This window comes from Sinocyclocheilus grahami, unplaced genomic scaffold, assembly GCF_001515645.1.
Source record: "Sinocyclocheilus grahami isolate Dianchi unplaced genomic scaffold, SAMN03320097.WGS_v1.1 scaffold173.1, whole genome shotgun sequence".
NCBI classification, from domain to species: Eukaryota; Metazoa; Chordata; class Actinopteri; order Cypriniformes; family Cyprinidae; genus Sinocyclocheilus; species Sinocyclocheilus grahami.
This window is the reverse complement of record NW_015505352.1, coordinates 1,303,313-1,325,700: the sequence shown is the minus strand read 5'-3', so window position 1 is coordinate 1,325,700 and position 22,388 is coordinate 1,303,313. Positions and strand designations below refer to the sequence as shown.

The 22,388-nt window shown below is 37.4% G+C and overlaps 1 protein-coding gene across 1 annotated transcript in view; it reads right to left on the bottom strand.

The window, feature by feature from the left end:
- LOC107593570 (AT-hook DNA-binding motif-containing protein 1-like) overlaps window positions 1-19,747 on the bottom strand; it is a 28,340-nt gene extending 8,593 nt beyond the window's left edge. The window contains exons 1-2 of the mRNA XM_016283346.1: window positions 19,701-19,747; window positions 17,379-17,464 (exon numbers count right to left, since the gene is read on the bottom strand). The gene's annotated coding sequence lies outside the window, so the exon portion shown is untranslated. The remainder of the gene's footprint in view (window positions 1-17,378; window positions 17,465-19,700) is intronic.
- Window positions 19,748-22,388: the final 2,641 nt, after the last annotated feature.

Here is a 22,388-nt window from a genome sequence, read left to right as displayed (position 1 = left end):
TTTCAAATGGCAACCTGCAAAATGAAGGAAAGTAGACAAGTGCATGCAAAAAGTTTGAGTAACAAAAGGAAAGTTTACATTTATACAATTTACTCACTCCCATGTCATTCCAACCCTCTATTATTTTTATTCTTATGTGAAACCGAAAATGAGATCTTAGGCAGAATAAAAGTGGATACTGCATAACCGGCATGAATAAATTATTAAATAAATAAATCCTATACAGCCTACATATGTGCTATATACCAAGTCTATTCTGAAGCGATATAATATTTTTGTGTGTGCATAAAACCTTTCTTAAAGAAAACAGCAGCCTTGACATTCAGACTAACTTCTCATATTGCTTTTAGAACAATATAGGATCAACAGGATTGAAATGAGATCAGGGTGAATATATGATGGCAAAATTTTCATTTTAGGTGAACTATTCCTACAAGAATTGCACTTCATTCGTGATAAACATTGTAGTGATGCAAGTAAGTCTAGGGGCTGGACCCTCACACACACAATACAGTTCTATCCATCTCTCAGTCTGCTCCATATGGTTTTTATTACTAACTGGCAACGATAAGGAAAGTGCAGAAAGAGAGAGTGAGCGAGCGAACCAAAAACATGTGCTACAGTACATGGTGCCGAACAAGCTGCCACACTTGCATTCTTGAAGACACTGATACTGAGACAAATATACATAAAACATGCACCCTTGCACATAATAACTCACACATTTCTGCAAAATTAAAAAATGAAAGTATTTTGTCTCCACAATCCTTTATTTCACTACAAGCGCTGCTGAAACATTACATTTGATGCACATAATTATTTCTTCCACCTAGAAAACAAAACAGCATTTTCTCCGTACACTTAATATTCTGTGGCACAAACGGAATTGCTGCAATCAAGTGTTCAGAGCCATGGATAAGCTTCCCACATTACTGTATTGCCAGTTTGGCCTGATCTTCTTGTGCTTTAATTCTCCAAGATTTCAGCACTGCCTGCTCACGGTTTTCTTTTCTCACAGGTTTTCAGGGAGATTTTGATCTGAACACATTGCTGGTTGCTTCAGAACCATTATTTTTTGTGTGCTGGAAGGCCCATGACCTTCACTCAATACCAAGTTCCTGACACTTCTTTCAAAAGTGCTCTCCAACATTTTTCAGTCTTCGCCTGACATCTTGAAACCATGCACACGTACAGTGCCAAGGGCAACAAAACAATCCAAAACATAAATTAAACTCTCTTGTGTTTGACTCTCCTCCTCTTTGAAAGCTTAATTTTGTTGTCAGTAAACATAGCAATGATGTACTGTACCAAAATGGTCTGATTTGGTCATCAGAAGGATTGCTGTTAAGGCATGTTCAGGCGTGTTTTGGCTACTATCCTGCACTTATGCCTCTCTCAGCAGTGGTGTCTACCTGGGTCTTCAAACATATTACCCTTTCATTGGGTTGGCAATAGATGGTGAAAGCTTGTGTTTGAAGGTCAACTCGAATCTATGTGCCAGCTGAAGAAGTTTTTCTACCATTCGAAGTATTCTGTTGTAAAATCTTCCTCTAATGGCCACATCCTGTGATGTTGACTACTGCTCTGTAGGCCTTAATCTCCTTGACACCATTTCGAACACTAAAAACAAGAGCATCAAGGTCTTTGAAGATCAACTTGCCGATTGTCATGCATGGCATCTATTGGCTTGGTATCTAATCCATTTTCCATGCTCATTGTACACCACACAAGAACTCATGGCAGGACTTATGGACAAATCATTTGCAAGGTGCCATTTCATGACATAACTGTTAACGGGAAACATGATCAAATAAAAGAAAAAACTGATTCTGTCATCATTTACTTGCCCTCATATTATCTCAAACCTGCATGTCTTTCATTCATTGACTTTCAATGTACAGACAAAAAAATAATCAAACACAAAATATATTCTTGTGTTTTGAAAAAGAGTGAAAGTCTTGCAGATCTGAAATGACATGAAGGGGAATATATGATGACATAATTTTTATTTTGGGGTGAACAATCCCTTTTACTTGTAATGCCAACTACAAGGGTCAAGTCTAGTCCAAATAGCGAAGAAACAGAAAGGAGAATCAGATAATCACATTAACATGCATGTATTCTTGTCTTAAAGGAACACTCCACTATTTTTGAAAATAGGCTAATTTTCCAATTCCCCTATAGTTAAACAGTTGAGTTTTACCGTTTTCGAATCCATTTAGCCGATCTCCAGGTCTGACGGTAGCACTTTTAGCTGTAGCTTGGCATAGATCATTGAATCTGATTAGACCATTAGCATCTCGCTCAAAAATGACCAAAGAGTTTCTATATTTTTCCTATTTAAAACTTGACTCTTCTGTAGTTACATTGTGTACTAAGACCGACCGGTGCAGTAGGTGCAATGATATTACGCAGCGCCTGAAAATAGTCCCCAGCTAGGTAACTAAAATAAGCCTATTTTCAGGTGCTGCGTAATATAAGTTCCTAGTATAGTTCCTAGCCATATCGGATCTATGATCCATGATCTATGCTAAGCTACAGATAAAAGTGCTACCGCCAGACCCGGAGATCGGCTGAGCCTATTTTCAAAAATAGTGGAGTATTCCTTTAAATCTTAGCCCTGTATAATATATCTGCATCTTGAATCAAATGTAGATTGATGTTGTCTGAGGGTCAACAGGTAGGTGCACACGAACCAATACAGCTTTTAGGTCACCGTTAAATTCCATCTCTCTAATTCGCTTACACTTTAAATTTGCTTTCGGTCTCCTTCTCTCTCTCTCCTTCTCTTTCTCTAATTAATACCACTCATTAATTAAGCATCAGTCTAACAGAAGACAGGAACAAGCAGAACTGCAGAACAGCACTTTAATTACAGTCACGCACACACCGAATCGCTCACACAGAGTCTCTCAGATATTCACACACATTCCTCCTCCTAAGCGTTTGAGAGAGAGATTGAATGTCTGGAGCTTCTCCTACTCTTCTCTCACAATTCTGGCACCATCACATATTTGCCTGCCAGGACAGACTAGTGAGCTGGATTAAGTCAGTGATGAGTGTGTGTGAAGAGAGAGAGTAGACATGAGTGAAGCTAGCAGTGGTCTGCTTTGTGTACTAATTAAATGTGGCTTTCACTCTTTCCAAACTAGTGGCGTGTGGTATATTACTGAAAAGAGGAAGCAAAGACACTCCTTGGGTTTGAGAAATAGTGATGTTTACACAGTTTACAGGTTAAAGGTAAATGGAACATTGACCATTTACTAGTTTGCTTGTAATTGTATTTTTAATATACACATTTTATTACTTATTAAAAGTTTCAAGTTCACAAATTTTTAACATAATAACACAACATCTCTGTACCATATTGTTTATTGGCGGATATTAGAGATTTAGTTTTTACAATTAAACAATATTGAATATTTAATTGCACATGCTAATTTCCTCTATTTTTAAATTACCTTTGTCTTCCACTCACTTAAAGTATATATTAAAAACACTTAGAATTTAAAGGGGTCATATGATGCGATTTCAATTTTTCCTTTCTCTTTGGAGTGTTCCAAGCTCTTGGTGCATAAAGAAGATCTGTAAAGTTGCAGAGACTAAAGTCTCAAATCCAAAGAGATATTCTTTATAAAAGTTAAGAGTCAACCACGCCTACCTAAAATGGCTTGTTCTAACACGCCCGCACGTCTACGTCATGATGTGGGAAGATTTGCATAACGCCGCCCAAATGTTCACGCAAAGAAAGAAGGCGTAACTTTTATTCTCGCTGTAGTATTGTTGTTGCCGCCGCCGCCATGTCGTGAAGGTGCTGTGTGTTTCGTTGTGAAAGCGAAACTACATTGTTTGGCCTTCCAAAAGAGGACGATATCCGCTTCGTCATGCCTGGAGCTGATCCGTGCTGGTCGCTGAGGAAATACATCAACTTCGGGCTGTGGATTGCCAGATTGGCTTTCACCGTGGACGAAGCGGAGTCCAGCCCGGGGTCGTCACATGTGGTTGCCGCAAGCCCGCCCGCCGCCGCTCACTCAAGCCGGCCTCTGCTCACTCTAGCCCGTCGTGTGTGATGCTGTGTTTCATTGTGAAAGCGAAACTACTTTTGGCCTTCCAAAAGAGGACACAACTAGAAATCAGTGGTTAAGTTGTATTTACAACACTGTTCCAGAACAGTTCAACCCAAATAATCAGATGTGTCCAGCGCATTTTATGGAGGACTGTTTCCTGATCCTGGTAGAGTAGACTACAATGCCGGCTGTTCTGATTCACAGACTGCAAGTACGTTTTTTATATTTAAAGAATTTGCCACTGACGTTTCAAACACAAGTTTTGAGTAGTGTAGAGTAGCGTTTGTAGTTTGTCAGTTCTCCGATCATAAATGCAGACATGGTTTTATGTTTACGCGGCGCGATGCAATGCAACGCGTAAAAAGACAGTATAAGTCATTATAATCCGTAATTATGTCCCCACTGGATGCAACAAATGCCTCGTTTATAATGGGTTTTAATGTTTTTGTCTCATCGCTCCGGCAGGACAGGGCATTACAGTATGGTAAGGGGCGTAACATTTCCGTCACACACTTGAGGTATTCGGCCAATCACAATGCACTGGATAGCTGGCCAAGCAGAGTACACCTCACTTTTCAGACCGATGAGCTTTGTAAAAATGCGTTTACAGAAAGGCGGGGCATAGAGGAGAAACAATAATGTACAGTATGTGGAAAATAATGCGTTTTTTGAACCTTAAACCGCATAAACACATTTCATTACACCAAATACACAAAATAATGTTCTTTTTAAAAACATCATATGACCCCTTTAATAACACTGTTAGATGCCATTTTTACCACATCTCAAAATGAATATCCATTTTATATACTGTTTCATACATGTTGGGATGCCTAAAATCATTTTAAAATTACTGTTTTTTTTATAATTTATCATTAAACACATTATCGGCCAGGATTTTAATATTGATGATCCCTAAATTTTTTTTTGTTTTTTTTCTACTGCCTAACTATTATTATAAGTAACATTTTATAATAATCACAATCTTTTCACCCTAATAATCAACAAATCCTCTGTTAACAACGAGCTTAAAGGGAAACAAAAGTGACCGTGCCTTACTGTGAAACATTATCCGCTGATGTCGCTTTTGGACATTGTAACTTCAAAAAGATGAGTGGTTTACACACAATTTGATCTCAGATTTTTTTTTGCTTTTTTGTACTAGCTATTAATTATATACTTTTCATTTTCCAATGTTGTGTGGTGTGCCTCCCTTGCCTCCTCTGAGAAAATCCATCCCTTAACCCCTTTGTGTAGTTTTAAGCTCTTTTGTATTTGAATTAGAATGTATTTGACTTCTCTTACTGCAGCTTCCTCTCTTTGCCTTCCTCCACTTTTATGCTTTTTCAATTCTCCACACACGTTTTGTCTCTTTCTCCGTTGCTCCAATCCTTTTAACTGCTGGAATCCTCCCCAGGGTATCCAAACAGCTGGTAACATTTAGCCAATCACACATATGCCTTAGATTCACTGTCCAATGACAGACATGAAAGTCTACATTGATGCCCACCTAAATGATGTGCAGAAAGTCAGTTACATCAGACTTAGGGGAAATAACTCATAAGCAACATGTAAACAATAGAAAATTATATAAATAAATAAATAAACATCCTAAACATAGTGCAAGTGATCTTGTTCTCCTCTGAACTACATGAAATTAATTATGGCCTATAGGTAGGGCTGTGCGATATGACGATATATATCGGATGGACGAAATAAAAAGTCTATCATTTCATTTTATGCTCTATCGTTTATTCTGTGGTGTTGCAAAATACACTGTTTACGGTAATACTTTTTCATCATTTGGATGACTGCGATCTTTACACGCCACCACGGGGCGTGAATCGGAGACAGACCCAGGTGAAGAACGACCAGCCAGGACAAAAGGAGGAGCTCGTTCCTAAACGAGGGACTACAGCTGTAGCATGGACACACGTTTTTAAGCACTGCAGTTTTAAAACAACCGATTTTAAGCCATTGAAACACAAACAACAGAGTTATATGCATGCGCCGTCTCTGCTTCTGTGTGAGAGGAGCGCGCATTTTTTTTGCCGCTTTATTGGCTTTGAACGATTACATAAACACACTTATGCGTCAGAATCCCCGTCTTTGCAAGTATCCTCATGAACACAGTGATTTAGGTCTTAAGAGAGAGTAAACAGCTGAAAAAGAAAACGCATATGTAACAGTATATTGGATCTGGACTTCGGTCTTAAAGGGGAAGCTGTCCAATATTCGTCCTGTCTGCCATTCATATTAATCAAACAGGGAGAGAAAATATCTCACTGCTCTTGCCTAAATCACTTTTGCAACTTTAATAAGAAAACTAATAATAATAATGATATATTTATATATATGTATAGAATCTAATTCACATGTTAATTATATCTATCTATCTATCTATCGATAGATAGATAGATATAATTAACACAGTGAAGACTAATTAATTTACACAATGTATGTAGCGTTTCTTATTCATAGTAGTTTTTTGTCCTATTGATTGCAATTAGTTTCTTATCCTTATTTCATCACTGACTGTTTATTTATCTTCAGTGAGCTTGAGGTTTTTTTTGTCTCTTTTTAGGCTTGTATTAGTTTGATGTTGACATTGGTGACAAGGATTATGAAAATTCTATGGTATTAAAGATTTTAATATCATAAAAACCTTTTTAAAAGAAAATAACTATATCATGATATATATCGTTATCGAGATATAAAATTAATCATATCGTGCAAGATTTTGGTCATATCGCCCACCCCTACATATAGGTACAACAAAACCTGAATGATGCAGTGATTGGAAGTACTCCAAAAACTCTTTGAAACAAGGACACATGCTCAAACACACCCATGCATTGTCTGGTCTGTATCTCACATCCAACTTGTTTTTGTTTTTTTTGAGTGTGATGTGCAAGTATTTTTGCACAAGTGTTTGTGCTGGGATGTGTATATGTTTACAGAAGTGCAAAGGAGTGCTTGTGTGTGTGTGTGTGTGTGTGTGTGTGTGTTTACACAAGTGTGTGTCTGTGTGTCAGTGGGTGTTAGGGAAAAGCACTCACTCAGTTCAAATGAGAGTGCAGTTGTTGCTAAGATACAGGCAGCAGCCCCGACAGTGTGTGAGGGCGAGTGACAGAGAAAGAGAGAGAGAGAAACAGAGAAAGTTAGAGCAAGACAGGGTGAGAGAGAATGTAGGAGAAAGCTTAGAGTGGGGAGAGAGAGAAAGAAAGAGAGGGGTGGGGGCAGAATGGAGAAGGGGAATGAAAGAGAGAGAGAGAGAGAGAGAGAGAGAGTTAGAGTAAGGGAGAGGTAGAAGTGGGTCATAAGATCCACAGAGACACTCCAGTGACACTCTGCAGAAACACAGCTGTCATCACACACACACACACATACACAATAGCTCTGTTCCAAAACCTAGTCAGCTGCCTTAGTGCCTACATAGTCAGCATCCTAACTGGAACCTCATAAGTCAGGGGTTTACTAACTTTTTAGTACCACAAACCTCAAAACATGATGATCACCATGTGTTCCTAAAATACAGGTATACAGGAGCAAAACAATAATAATGATATTATAAGAGAAAGAAGAGAAAGTATGTATAGGTGTGTGAATGACACATAAAGTGTGTGTAAAATAAATGTGTTATTGTCTTAAGTTAATGCAAACTTTGCCAAACAATATATTTTGTAATCTTGTAGTCTTTCTTACATTTTATCATTTAAAAACCCATGTCAGAAGTAATTGATTTGGAAAGCCCAACTAGGCAGGAACATGTGTCATAAATAGTGTTCTGCATGTTAAGTGCATAAAAGCGACTCTCAGTTCAATAAAAGTGTATAAAAAAAACACAATACTCTACTACCCATAAATATACAATGGCATTCAAAAGTTTGTGGTTAGTAAGATATAATGTTTTTGAAAAAAGTCTCTTATGCTCACCAAGGCTTAATTTAAGTAAATAAAAAGTAAAGTAAAAACAGTTATATTGTGAAATATTACAAATTAATATAACTAATTTTTATTTTAATATATTTGAGAATGTAATTTATTCCTGTGATGGCATAGCTGAATTTTCAACATCATTACTCCAGTATTCAGTGTCACGTGATCATTTAGAAACCATTCTGCTGATTTTGGTGCTTAAGAAACATTTCTTTCTATTATCAATGTTGAAAACAGAAATAGTTTTGGAAACCATACCACATTATTTTCAGGATTTTTGATGAATAGAAAGTTTAAAAGAACAGCACTTATTTGAAACAGAAATCATTTGTAGTACTACAAATGTAGATTACTGTCACTTTTAATCATTTTAATGCATCATTGCTAAATAGAAGTATTAATTTATTTTGAAAAATCTTTATTAGTATCCAATGAATTTTATGTAGATTTTTGAACAACATTTCTATGAGTTTTTGACATAATTTTTTACAAAACTCATCACAGTGCATTCTGGGATTTTCTTCTCAAATGGGCATACGTGTGATGCTGCCTTAGAATTCGGCCGAAGAGAGGTATAACAGGAGGAGCATAATTAAGTTGTGTTCATGCCTTTAAATGCTTCCTACAGGCAGCTCACTGTCTTTCTTCTGGTTTCCCTCATTTGCTTTCAATGACTCCATCATTCCTCTACTCTCTTCTTCTTCCTTCTCATCTGCATTCTTAATATCTCTCGCATCTCTTCATCTTCCCTCTCTGTAACCCCTCATTCCCTCCTCCCCACCCCTCTCTACCTTTCTCACTCACGCCCGCTTTCTCTTTCACTTTCTATTACTTGAACGCTCTCTCTTGTCCCCAGCTGCAGGAAATTCCTTATAATCTTCATCATCAGAGACTGCATTCAACACTCAGCCCAACCAAAAACACACAAGCCACATACACGCACCTATCTTACTTCTACTCATTGTCTTTTCTTGTTACTTTTTGCTTTCCTTATTTTCTTGCGCTTGTCTATAGGTTATTTTAAGAGGAGCAGAGACTACACTATCCTGACCTCCCGCCCCTCTGCTTGGTCATATGACCACAGCACCAGCTGGGAAAAGCCATCCAAGAGCAGCTATAAGTGAGAGGCAGAAGGAATGAGTGAGACAGAGCATTTGGTACACATACTAGGGATGTGCACTGTGGTCATTTAGTCTAGTTGAGTACTAAACAGCTAAATCAGGTACCAGAAATTATACAAGGGCATTCCTGTTCTATGTACACCATGTGCAGATGAAACCGCACATGGCGTACCTTAATTTTAGCACTAGTCACTCACACTTCACGTCTGAATGAAATGCTGAAGAAAACAGGAATGGAAAGCTGTGTAAAAGGTAGGAGAATAGAAACAACACTACAAAACACTCAATATCCTCCTTATTTTTAACGAAACAGCAGGAATGGGCATTTTAACTTAACTTGACACTTCCAGTGTCAGCCACATTCAGTTATTTTAGCTATACAAAACCAGTCCATTAAACTGCTGGATATTGCAAATTAGTATTTTTTGTCATATTATTTTATTATTGTTTTATTATCATGACCATAAGCAGACTGGTTTGTAGCACAAATAGTTTTAGTGTTTACTGAACTTTATTATTCTAGTTATTTACCAACACCATAAAAAAAGGAATGTACTGGTAATTTTCTGCCAAGTCATTATTTATTCATTTTACAGACATTTCCGTTTAAAGCAAAACTATGAAACACAACGCAATGCAGTGCAAAATTCAAAATACATGTAAAACGTAAAAAAATCTAAACACAAAATTTGTATTAATGCAGTACACTGTGCCCTATTTTTTACAGATTTTTTGAGTGTAGCAGCTAATGAATTGGAAGTCTTGCACATTTACAGGAAATGGTTTACTTCAGTGTTGAAAAATAAGGTGGATAGAGATGAATGAACATTACAATGTGAGTAGAGACAAAGACAAAAAGATGAGGATGCTCTGTATTTTTTTATTATGATCCAATGACAAAAAAACTCTCAAACCTCTTTCATTAGAGACTATCATGAGAAAATACAATGCGTCTCAGATCCATGTTACGTTCAGCAGTGGCAGCTCTTAAATAAATAGCAGCCAAATAACCTAATAACCCTGCTGCTGTGATGTCTGTCAATTAAAGAAAAAATAAAGGAAGAAAATTAAATAACTTTTATAGCTTTTAGGATTCATCTATATTTAATTTAGAATTTAGTGTTTGATAACTTTATTCAATTTCTGTATATTTCTGCTGAAGGGTTAATCACGATTAATCACATTCAAAATAAAAGTTTTTGTTTACATAATTGTAATGAATGAGGTGGATCAAACACATGAGTATATGTTATATTTAACAAATAGTGGACAATACCCCTCCCCAACAAGCAAAACATGTGGTAGAGAGAACCAGGCCTCTGGTTACCATGGTAACAAAGACACAAATCAAGATAAGATTGTTTTACAACTCAAAGAAATGTAGAGTTTTCACTGTAAATTCAGACAAATGTAAACTTGTACTATACAGTCCATCCTAATTATATCTATCTCCTTCTAGCTATAACCACTTGAGAAATGTAGGGACATGTACCCAATTTTCCCCATCTCATAATTTTTCCTCTTATAGTGTTTTGCTTATATATTGATACAAACTCTTTTAAATGAACATTTTAGAATTGCATACTATTGTTAACAGAGATCACAGGTATAAAATATGGCAATTATTATAATGGGTTTATGTGAAGATTGAACTTAAATTAGAAGTTATTTTTTAAAGTCTAATAAATGGTCAAATTGATAGCTCTCAATTATACTGCACTGTTGAATGGCTATAGTCAATGGTAAATATTAGGGGGAAAACAATTTTATAGAGACATCAGTATTGGTATCATTGATACTCACATTCAGTCATTAAAAAAAGATGCCATAAAACAAATATTTAAAATATACTGTATTCATGTTGTTTGTACATTCATTTGAAGATTGAAATATGAAATTATTGCAACATAAAAGTATATTTAAAAACGTTAATGTTAGGTGGGATTACTTGCGATAATTAATCACAATTAATTTCAGAAAAAAATGTGGGTTTAATTAGTTTACTTTCTTAATCGATTGACAGCACACACACATATATATATATATATATATATATATATATAAATAGTGGACAATACCCCTCCCCAACAAGCAAAACATGTGGTAGAGAGAACCAGGCCTCTGGTTACCATGGTAACAAAGACACAAATCAAGATAAGATTGTTTTACAACTCAAAGAAATGTAGAGTTTTCACTGTAAATTCAGACAAATGTAAACTTGTACTATACAGTCCATCCTAATTATATCTATCTCCTTCTAGCTATAACCACTTGAGAAATGTAGGGACATGTACCCAATTTTCCCCATCTCATAATTTTTCCTCTTATAGTGTTTTGCTTATATATTGATACAAACTCTTTTAAATGAACATTTTAGAATTGCATACTATTGTTAACAGAGATCACAGGTATGCCATGTTTGGTATCTTTCGGCTGCATTTTTAATGGTCTAAATGTTCATTTATATTATATGCTGAAACCTATGGAAGATATTAGTGTTACCAGAATCTTTAATAGTTTCTTCATCAACATCCAATCAAAGTCCATATGCAAAACATATGCCTGAGGACAAAGGGTCGTAAACTTGGTTACACTTTATTTCGATAGTCCACTTTAGACATTCTACTAACTATAAGTGTCTTTGTAACTACATGTCAACTACATGTAAACTAATTCTCATTCATTTGCAACTGCATGTCTACTAACTCTCAGAGTAGACAGGGTAGGTTTAGGGTTAGTAGAATAAGTTGACAAAGAAAGTGTTAGAAGATATTAAGCAGACAGTCTACTAATACTCTACTAACTGCTAGTTGACATGTAGTTGCAAAGTTACTTACTGTTAATAGAATGTCTAAAGTGGACTATCGAAATAAAGTGTTACCGTAAACTTTCCCTCAGAAGTTACACTTTCTCATTGGCTCACTTGCCTCCTGAAGGGTGGGACATCCTCACAGTTTAAAAGATCACAAGATCAGAATTAAACTGAGAAGTTTTCAGATGCAGAAACTCCAGGGCAAGTTGCAGAGCTAAGAGTCCTCAAGAACCCAACCTAATCTTGTGCCAGGCTTCGGGCTAGTCTTTCCACTTCAAGATCCTCTGACTCAAACTGGTTCTTTTTCATCAACCAACTTCAGCAAAGATCAACTTGAGCCTTCAGATTGCATCAGGACTCTCTTTCAGACAGACGTGCAAGTATCAAACTTAGCCTTATTAATTGATACATTAAGTATCATTTGCACCTTTTTACAAAGGTATATAATATATGTGTGTGTACTGTGTATAATTATTATGTATATATAAATACATTACACACACATGCATGTATATATTTAAGAAAAATATGTTATGTTTATATATTAAAGTGCCCCTATTATGCCTTTTCGAATATTACCTTTCATGCAGTGTGTCATGTAGCTGTATATGAACATAAACTATCTGCAAAGTTGTGAAGCCGACAGTGCACGATAAATAAAGTTATTGTCTATCAAAAAAAAGAGTCGGCTCGCAATCGCCTAAACGAGTCATCAGGAATTCAAATCTTATTCTATTACGGCTCTACGTCATAAAGTAACACATTTGTATAATGTCCGCCCACATTCTACGTCGCCAACTTGCCAGCCCAGGCGCCCACAAACAGTAACATTTCCGTGTAGTTAACATCATGTCGAGAAAACGCTGTATCCTACGCTGTGAGAGTAACTTTGTTTTATCACATTTTATAATTACCACAAACTTGTTAACACTTGACACTTACCACTGAGAAACGTCCTGCTCCAGTCGTGCTTGCGAATCAGTCTCTTGTTGACCAGCCAGTTCAACCGTTTCAACATCAGACTCCGACTCGAATTGGTAAGGTACAATCGATACCATCTTTTCTATGTATTGACAAGTCTCTAGGGCTGTCATTCGGTCATGGCAATGGGCGTTTTGTTTCCGTCACGCACTGCACGCGGTAGACCAATCCAAAGTCAATCTCTCTACGGCTCTGGACCAATCACAAAGGACTGCGCCATCTGAACAATCACAGCAGTGAGGGCTCACGGAAAGGAGGGGTTTAGAGAGAGTCGTTTACGAATCATTTCATTCAGTCATTGAGGTCAAATTAAATCTATTTTTTGAGAAAACTAACGGAGTTTTAGGAGACTCATAAAACAATATTAGCAACCTTAAAAATGGCATAATAGGGACACTTTAAATATATTTATATATTATATAATTTACATGAATATAAATATATACATGTAAATATTTTCAAAATATATGCTGTATGTTTGTGTCTTTATATATACATAATAAATATACACGGTACACATATATTATGTAAACAAAAACATTTATTTTGGATGTGATTAATCGCGATTAATCATTGCCCAGCGCTAATATGAATGTAAATTATTTTGATTGATTAAAGTCTGACAGATGTGTCATAAAGTGCAAATCAGTTAATAAATGTCATATATTATATATACATATACATAAACAGCGCCAGTATTATTAATAAATATTTTTAATTTGAAGAAGAAGCGATGGAATGTGTGCACTTGAACTGTGCATATTTATGTTTGGTCACTATAAAGAAACTTGCTCTGGTTTTGATATGAACTTGCCTTAGGAGCTATTTTGATTTACCGCAGTGTTTGACGCAGAAATCGCTTTCCCTGTCCAAGTTTGGATTTGCATCCAATTTAAAAATAACTACTTTTTTAATATTCAAAATAATGTATGAATTTCCTGCTGTTTAAACTAATAAAAAAAACATGTCCTGAGACCAATCTAATTCATTCAGTTTTTTTTTAATGTTTTAAAACATTTATTTAAATGTAAGAAAACATCTTTATAAAATCAAGTAGGTCCATATTACCGAGAGTACTGCTTTTAACATCTCATCTCAATGCCAATTGCTCACCTATTCACAATTATTCTTGTGAAAAATATGCTTTTTAGAGCCCTTCAGAAAGAATTGGGCACTAGTAAAACATCTAATGTTATCTAATCAAATATTAATGATTTACATGTTGTTTGACAAAATGTATTTTGTCAGCATACATGGCTAATTCTGTATAGCAGCCAGTAGAGAAATATTCCTTTATAACCAGCTGGTGTATAACATCTACCAGCAGGGGCCAAGCAGCAAAACCTTGACCTCTTCTCAGATACCTGTCTCTGTCCACTCACTCCATCCACACCTCTCATAATCCAACTCATATTTATCTGTTTCTCACGTTGTGTTTATCCATGCCCTAATCTCCCCTTTCCGCCTGATATTCAGTAAACAGCTCATCAACCAATCAGCTCGTCATTTCAGCCAGTGTGTGTCTCTCTGCACACAAACCTGGCCGCTTTGGCGTACCTCTCTAACCCACCTCCTCCTATCCCTCTCTGGATTGTGTCTAATGCACAGCCGCTCTCTTGCCCGCCGGCTCTTACGAACACACACACACCCTACACATACAGACATATGGGTGCACGGCACACACACTCACACATATTGAGTTTAGACCTTGAGGCCAGTGTTTTGTAGAGGGTCCTCTCCACTGCGGCCCTGACTTCCTGACTCCCCCCCCCCAGCACCCCTGTTCCACTGTTGCTGTGGGAGACGCTGCTGCAGAACCCGTTGCCAAGGAGAAGGGCTGCTGGCTGGCTGTTTAAACAACAATGGCCGCCTTGTGCACATTCCAACTCTAGACACTGACAGCATGTTAAGACCTGCTTCAAAAAATACACATACGAGCTCTCTCGCACACTAGTATGCACATATGCAGATATTCCCTTGACTTTTTCATGTGTTCTCTCACTCACAGTCTCTCTCTCACAGGGGCTTTATTCAAAAGCATCTGTTTCTTTTTAGCCTGCACAGCCCATTCTCTCGCTCGCTCGCTATCCCTGTTTCCATGGTCTAAATCTCTCCTTCTCATTCAGGATGGGAGTGTGTAGTGCACTCATCCATCTTTCTGCTGTACACTCCCTCTATCATCATATCCAGAAAATTCTACTCCCTCCTACTCTCTCTCTCTCTCTCTCTCTCTCTCTCTCTCTCTCCTCCCTTATCAGCCTTCAGTACCTCTGCTCTTCCCCCACTCTCTCACTTTCTTCTGTTTCTTTATCTCTTTCTCCCTCTCTCTTGCTCGCTCTTTCTCCTTCCTCCCTTATCTCCCCATAGTACCCCTCCTCTTCCCCACCATCTCTCACTTTCTGCTATGTCTTTCTCTCGCTCACTCTCTCTCTGCACGGTGTAATCTCACTCGCTCACTCTCCTCTGTCTCTAGCAGAGGAAGTGTGTGTTCCCCAGGGGGAGCTGGGCTCATTAACTTCCAGCAGACAGAGAGAGAGAGAGAGAGAGAGAGAGAGCAAGAGAGAGATAGAGATAGAACAGCAGAAACAGGGGGAGGGTGAGAGAGTCTGAAACAGTCTGAAGGTGAGGAAAAGACAGGAGATGGAGAGATAGGAAAAAGAAAGAAAGATTAGACAGAAAGAGACAGGATGGATAGAGAGATAGACATTTGATCAATCACTCGGGACTGCATTTATATTCTGTTTTAATGATTTTTCAATCACACAGTTTCATACATTGTATTAATATTAATACTTCTTTTGTAAATTAGTTTATTTTATTCTCAGCCATCTATCTATCTATCTATCTATCTATCTATCTATCTATCTATATGTCTGTCTGTCTGTCTGTCTGTCTGTCTGTCTATCTATCTTCTGTATGCATAATTCAATTAGGGTCAGCAAATTGAGTCTCTAGCGTTACAAGAGTATCCTGGGGGACAAACAGGTGTTCGAAGCTTGCTGCTTGACACAACAACACCCACAGTCGTGTGTGGGAAAGCTCAGGTCACTGATGTAAATTTAGCATTGGGACCAGTTTTAATTATGATTTCATTAAAAGAGCACCATGCCTTAAAATCACAAGAATGATACAGTGCTGCAGAGTACTGTAAATGGGGAACTGAGTAGGTGGGATTGATGATCTGTGGACCCCTGAGCAGGTTGAGGACAGTTTTATGCATGATGTTGAAGCCTGAACTGATTAATTTGATTCTCAAGAATATTCTGTCCTCCTCAAGATTTAGCCTACTGCACATTTATAACTTTGTGGCTGTTTTTGTTTGTACCACTGAGGTGAATTTATTATATTTATAATAATTGAATCTATCATAAATTATAATGCATTAATGGTAACAATGTGACACCTGCAACATGTTTTATAACTATAGAACAATGACGATACATTTTAACCCATTAGTGACATGGAGTTTGTCATGAATGACTTGCCTGTTAACAAATTCTCAACCTGTGGGTTGGGTGAAGGTATGTATGTGATATTTTTGTATTATTATTATTATTTATTTATTTTCTTATCTGATTTTATTTATCAATTTTTTCCTTTTTTGTGTTTTTTGTTGTTTTGAAAATTTTATAAATAAATCATACAAAAACAAAAAACAAGCAAGTTTTTATCAAACTTGATGATATTATGAAATATAAAAAAAGAGAGAATTTTTGTTTATTCAAAGTGTCATTAAAAACACAGCTACCAAAAATGATCAAATTCACAAAAATGTATCGTAACTATACTGATATACTTTCACAACCTGCAAATAGCGGTCTATAAATTTATATACTGCACTATACTGCAGGCATATTTACAAAACAGACCCCGTTTACATATGCTCATATACAAGTGGGTAATCTTTAAGAATAATCATTTTAAATCATTTAAATTTGGAAAAATATATTTTATACTCCAGCTGGAGTATGCTCTGTTCTCCTAAAATCTTAGATTGAAAGACAACTGAAAGATTTTGCTTCTGTGATGCAAGACTTATCACCATATTTCCGATAGCACTGAAGTATTGTTAAAAAATTCATCACTATTATACTTTTTACGAAATATATACAGTTTCACTAAAATGTAGCTGAATAGAGTAAAAATTCACAAACTACTGTAAAAATTGATTGTGATTGGCAAAATTTGAAATGTGAAGTCTATTATGTCTTAAAATCGTGCCAAAAGGAACACAAAGTATAAAATTTTTGTTTTTAAACCCTGAAGAAAAAGCTCAGGTCTCAAACATGCCTCGTTCACTTTTCTTAATGAAAGCACATGAACATATACAAAAAACCATGTTAAATCAGAGCCTTCATTCATGTAGTGCTTCAGCTACATAGTTGAAAACAATAAGCATACTTGAACAGGCTGTCCTATGTGACCTGAATGATGTATGGAATGAAAACCCACACTTACCTTAGACATTGATTCTCTCAATCATTTCTCATCTCACTCTCAAACTGCATGTTTCCATGGCAATCTTTAGCCAGGCAGTTTGTTACCTGAAAGAGAGAAAGGAAGAGCCAGAGAGAGAGAGAAAGGAAGAATAGAGAAAGCAAGAGAGAAAACGACATATGTCAGGAAAGAATGCATACAAATTCATATATGTGCAACATACTGTATCATACTCTCTCTCAGTCTATGGCAACAATATCATGAATGTAAAAATGCACGAGTTGCTTTATTTTTCTCACAATAACAATTCAGTAAATTATATATAATTCATTCAAAACCGTAGGCTTCCATGAAAGCTCCTAAAGGATGAGTTTTAAAACTGGAAAATGTAAAGATGCAACCGGTATGAGCTTTAGTCGTGTATGCAATGTGCTGTCTGTGTATCTCACAGCATGCATAGGCTGTTGTTTATGTGATGTATATGTGTTTCTCAGTCTACCGCTGCTTCTCTTCTCTCCCTTGTTTTTTCTCCCCTCCCTTTCTTTCTCACTCTTTAATAATTGAGCTGGTTCTGTCTCTTATTAGAGTTGGCTTGTTACTGAGACAGAAACCAGCCAGGTATACAGAACCCCTAGATACTCACTCTCACCTTCTCTCGCACCAACTCCATCAACTCACTCGCTCACAAGTTCTCTGTGTCTTTTTGTCTCACACACACACACACACACACACACACACACACACACGATGCGGATAAACTTAGCAGCCTGCAACCGAATGCCTCCCCCTTCCTCCCTAGACTGAGGAACCGAGGTCAGAGGTGAAAATCTCAGCTCCAGCCAGCCAGCAGGGAATGAAAAAGTAGATGGAAGAGAACGAAGCTGTGTTTTCGTGCTAAGTATGTGCAGTGTAGAATATACTAGCTGTGGCCAAGGTCAGCTTGAGCCAATGCTATGTCTCTCAGCTCTGCCAATCAGAGGTTTCCAGCTGTTGTGGGAAACCAAGCTTCCTTTACAGAATAAAGGTTGCCATGGAGACCAGATCTATAAGACTAGCCAACACTCTCTGACAGGTGGACACAGTAACACATACACAAACAGTCCCCCACTCCCTATTCAACCTAGTGTTTCCCTTTAGACACAATATTAACACATTTGCTAACTAACATAGCCTATGTCACTGCTCTATATATAAACATACACTTTCATATAATTTCATTGAGAACTTCACGTCCTCACGCGTGAGTTTACCTCATTACCCGTCAGTCTCCACGATGACGCACCATATAGCTAAGGAAACTATATGTAGTAATGCATTCCCTTGTCTTTAGGAATATCCGCGTTTCCGTAATGTCACCATGTGCGTGTTTGGGACAGAGCAATGCGCGTGTTTTGTTACGTTAATAATCGCGCCTGTCACAACATAAACATCTTCGCGCCACCGTCGCGCTCACAGCGAGAGCCGAAAGACTTGCGCCAACGCGCCTCTGCATTGCTCATCATTGCCCACTATCAAACAGCAGAGGACATTAGTCTAAAAACATACTTAATTGGCATGTCATGATATGGCTGCATAATTAATAAAATGATTATTTGTTTAGTCTATACTGTATATTAAAATCTAGGCTTTATTAAAATGACTGGCACTTTATTACAATTCATATATATATATTCTGTCAATTTTTTCTTTTGTGTATTGATGCGTTGGCATTGTATGCTAAACAACCATGCCAATAAAGTACTTTGAAATTTAAAAAATTGACAGACAGAGAATAATTAGCCAGACTAATCAAAAGTGCAGTCACTGGCGAGCGCGAGGCTGCTGTCTTCTCCCCATAATAATCACCCAGCGCATCAGACGCTCATACATGCCGTCAGTCAACAGCCACTTATGATCCCTCATCAGTATTCCATAGTCAATGGGCACTACATTTATGTTCGTCCTGTATAACAGCGACACATTCCCGTTTCACAATATATGCGTGTCAAACGGGAAATTTTCTTTCATACACCTACACGAACGAATATGCTTGTGTAGCTTATTTATAAATTATTATATTAAAAAGTCTCGCTTGTATTCAACAAAATAATGTATGTGTCTGTGATATTTAATCATGACAATCTACAGCTAGTAATATATGTCGGAATATAGGTGAGCGTAATCTATGTACCTATGGAGTGTGTGTGTGTGTGAATGCGAGTGACCTATCGCGAGCCCAATGAATGGCAGCGATGAGGTTAATAAAAATTCCTTCAATAGAAAACACAAACCCTCGTGAAATGCGGCGCGGCGCAGGGGAATACTATGCAAATTTTGGCTGTGAAGCCAGACGCGCGCACTCACCGGGAGGCGCCGAGCTCCGCTGCTGCAGCTGTTGGTGCTGCGCTCCTCACGCGCTCCTCACGCGCTCATCAGGCTTCTCGCGACTGGATCACAGAACGGTCGGTGACATGCAACATCCTAAAAGCAGAGGTGTCTGTGTGAAAAAAAACACACAACAACTATGTATGAATGTCGGAGGTTTTGGTCATCTCGGTCCTCTTCTGTCTTGCGACGCCAAACAGGCTGTTCAGCATCTGTTTTTTTTTTTTTTTTTAAGAAAAAAGAATTTAGAGGAAATATGTGCTTTAAATGTCATAAAAATAATGACACCCCATAGGCAATTTCTTTATGCTTAATATCATTTTTAATTATGCAAACAAAAATGGGGGAGGGGGGTGTTAGGTAAGAAATTTAATTATTTGTATTGTTTTGTCCTGTATTATCTGGGTAAACCCAAACAGCGAAGGTGAGTAATGATGATGACAGAATTTTCGTTTTTGGATGAGCTATCCCTTTAAAGGAGTGGTTGATTGCGATTTCACTTTTTTAACGTTAGTTAGTGTGTAAAGTTGCTGTAGTTTGAGCATAAACAATATCTGCAAAGTTACCAAGCTGAAAGTTCAATGCAAATGGAAATATCATCTTTTAAAATTCTGGCGGTTTAATGCCTACAAAAACGTCTGGTAGAGACTACAAAGAGTTACTTCCCGGGTTCGTGACATCACAAACCCAGATAAACTCCACAGCAAAGGGGGCGAGGCCATGCTGTGCTGCTTTAGAGAAGAGGAAGAGAAAACTAGGAACATAGGCCCACCATTAAAAGCCGTGCTTGCACAGGTTCTGCATGATCCTCTTCAATAACATCGTCTGCTTCTCAATCGGGCTCAAACTGATAAGCGACAATACAACCTGAGCACATGCCGCTGAGGTGAGGGGCGGGACTAGAGGCGGTTTAGCCAATCACAACACATTGGGCTAGCTATCAAAGCCCATCGCCTATTTCTGAGGGCGGAGCTTCATAAAAACAGGAAAAGATCAGCCCTTTTCTCAGAGAAGGGACAGAGCGGTGTGGAATAAAGGTAAATTATGTGAAAAATAATGCGGTTTTTTTTTTTTTTTAAACGAAGCATTAACACATGTTAGACTGCACCCCTTAAACACAATCAAGCCTATAAAAAAACAGTGAACCACCCCTTTAAGAAAGTGCATATGAACTCATTCATTCACTCAGAAAGCCTAAAACTGCATAGAGGTGCTCTCCCATGACTGTGAAGATGTAGTCATGTTGCTTCAAGTTTTTGAAGCAACAATGCACCCAAAAATCACGTCAGCCTCATGTTGTTTCAAACCTGTATGACTTTCATTCTTCCATAGAACACAAAAGGCGGCAAAATGACAGACTCGGTCATTCATTCACTTTTTTTTTTTGTAAAGGTACAATGAAACCGAGCAGTGACTGAGGCTGTCAGTCCCTAACATTATGCCCAATGTATTCTATTGTGTCTCATGGAATAAAGAAAGTCATACAGGTTTGGAACAACATGAGGTGATTCATTTCTGGGTGGACTATCACTTTAAAAACTGAATGATGTCCTATAATGATGGAATATATAACGTCCTTTATAAGAACTGTGGGCCGTGACTAATATAATAGCTGAATCTATTAGAAATCTAGACATTGTCAAAGATCACAGTCCAATCGTGTCTCTTCTCTACTCTTCAGTAATCAAATTTTCATCGAATTTTTTTCATGGTCCAAGTTCTTTCAACATTCCCTTTACCAATTAAAAAATTGGACTTGGAGAAATGTATATCTATATTATTTGGCTGTCCTAATAATATTGCAGTTGACTAATTGCAGTTTTATTTGATTGCATTGATGTATTCAGTTGTGCTGTGCCTATAGCACCCGGTGGGCCCTCAGAGAACTCCTTTGTTGTTTTGATTATAGCATTATATAGACATACACAATGCCAGTAGTATTTTCATACACAGGTTAGGGACATTGAGCTTCATATGTTGGAAAAATAAAAAAAATTTGCACCGCACTATAAAACGGGTAGACGTTTAAAAAGTGTTCAAATAATAAAAGAAAATTTCATACAAAAAAGAGAGAGAGAGAAAATTAAATCACTTCGGGAAGAAGTGTTTACTTAATAGATGTGTATTCTAAATGAGAAATAAACAGCCTGAAATCTAAAAACACAGATTGCAAGAAGAAATTCAGCTCAAAACAAAGTCAAGCTACAATAATTTGCATATCTGAAGCTACACAGCTGTGTAGTACCTGCTCCACCACCTAGATTCCTTTTTTTCCCACAACATCTGATTTTTATAAATGGGGACAAATGCTGAAATGTGCTAGAAATTAATCATCAACACACGCTACCCTGCTGCAGCAAAATGTAGATGCAACAAGCTTTTTAATTTATAAACGTAAAACTCAAATCTGCAGCAAGAACAAAGTGCCAGCTCAGTGCAGGTACAGAATGTACCATCATGACTACAAACCCCAGCAGGATAATTAATAAACCAATACTAAACCCTGCACATCTCCAAGTCTCCACATTACGGTTCTTCTGCCATCTTGTGGACAGTAAAGTGGAGAGCATATGAATGCAGCCGCGAGCAATTGAGCGTTTTTCTGTCTTTGAGATTCTTTACAGCAGAATTAGAATTTGCCTGTTGAATCAATGATTCTGTTCATTA